Source organism: Gavialis gangeticus, unplaced genomic scaffold, assembly GCF_001723915.1.
Source record: "Gavialis gangeticus isolate Ggan-Ray unplaced genomic scaffold, GavGan_comp1, whole genome shotgun sequence".
NCBI lineage: Eukaryota > Metazoa > Chordata > Crocodylia > Gavialidae > Gavialis > Gavialis gangeticus.
The window spans coordinates 31,100,871-31,102,293 of record NW_017728994.1 but is presented as its reverse complement, the minus strand read 5'-3'; the positions used below and the strand labels follow the sequence as shown (position 1 = coordinate 31,102,293).

The following is a 1,423-nucleotide window of genomic DNA, read 5'->3' as shown; positions in this document are numbered from 1 at the left end:
TCAGTCCTGCGCCCTGCCTCAGCTGTGCGGGGCCTGCCCCAGCCCCACTCCCTCCCTCACTGTTGTGCCCGCACCCCTCCCCACCCCTGCTCCAGCTGCTGGAAACCCATGGCTGGGTTGCTTTGTGGCCGTACTGCTGCTCTGCATTTGCCGGGGCTAAGACCCATTAGCGCCCCCCCAACACACACACACACACACACTTTTGCCACCTATGATTTTCAGCCTTGAAAATTTTCAAGGGTAGTTTAAAGACACTTAGCTGGCGTAGTTCAGTCAGGAGTGATCCTACCTTGAGCATGGGGGTGGTCCCTTCCAGCCCTATGTTCCTATGACCCTATGATTCTCTGAAATATTCAAACTTCCTCCATTCGCACAACTGGTCTCAGCATCTTTTAAGGAGAGATTGTCCCAGTACATTTTCGGTACTGTACTAACTGGAAAACATAAGTGCAAATGAGGGAGTAAGTTAGTTGTTCCTCTAAGAGAATGATTTACTTTTTTGAGAGGAGTCAGCTGCTTATTGTTTCTCAGCAGAGTGCCTTGGCTGATGTCTTTCATAGTTTGTAGGGTCAGAAGGGACCTGAGCAGATCATCGAGTCTGACCCCCTGCCATGGCAGGAAAGAGTACTGGGGTCAAACGACCCCAGCAAGGTGTTTGTCTAGCCTTGTCTTAAAGACCCCCGGGGTAGGAGCCAGCACCACCTCCCTTGGAAGTTGGTTCCAGATCCTAGCCGCCCTGACCGTGAAGTAGCGCCTCCTGATGTCTAATTTGAATTTACTCTCTGCCAGCTTGTGACTGTTATTTCTAGTCACTCCTGGTAGTGCTCAGGGGAACAGGGACTCCCCCAATGCCTGATGGTCCCCCCGGCTAGTTTGTAAACAGCCACTAGATCCCCCCTCAGCCTTCTCTTGTGGAGGCTGAACAGGCTCAGGTTCTGTAGCTTCTCGTTGTAGGGCCTGCCCTGCTGCCCCCTGATCATGTGAGTGGCCCTCCTCTGGACCCTCTCCATGTTGTCCACATCCCTGTTGAAGTGCGGCGCCCAGAACTGGACGCAGTACTCCAACTGCGGCCTGACCAGTGCTGCATAGAGGGGGAGGATCACCTCCTTGGACCTGCTTGAGATGCATCTGTGGATGCATGACGAGGTGAGGTTGACCTTCCTGACTGCATCCGCACACTGCCGGCCCATGTTCATCTTGGCATCAATGATGACTCCAAGATCCTCTTCTGCCTCTGCACTGACGAGAAGGGAGTTCCCCAGCCTGTAGGTATGCTGCTGGTTCTTCCACCCCAGGTGCATCACCTTGCACTTGTCAGTGTTGAAACCCATCCTGTTTGCATCCGCCCACCCCTGTAACCTGTCTAGGTCTGATTGCAGCCTATTCCTCCCTTCTAGCGTGCCCACATCCCCCCACATCTTAG

General features: G+C 53.7%; 1 protein-coding gene across 1 annotated transcript in view; it reads left to right on the top strand.

Moving 5' to 3' along the window:
* LOC109287247 (insulin-like growth factor 1 receptor) overlaps positions 1-1,423 on the top strand; it is a 47,086-nt gene that overhangs the window by 10,429 nt on the left and 35,234 nt on the right. The window lies entirely within an intron of this gene.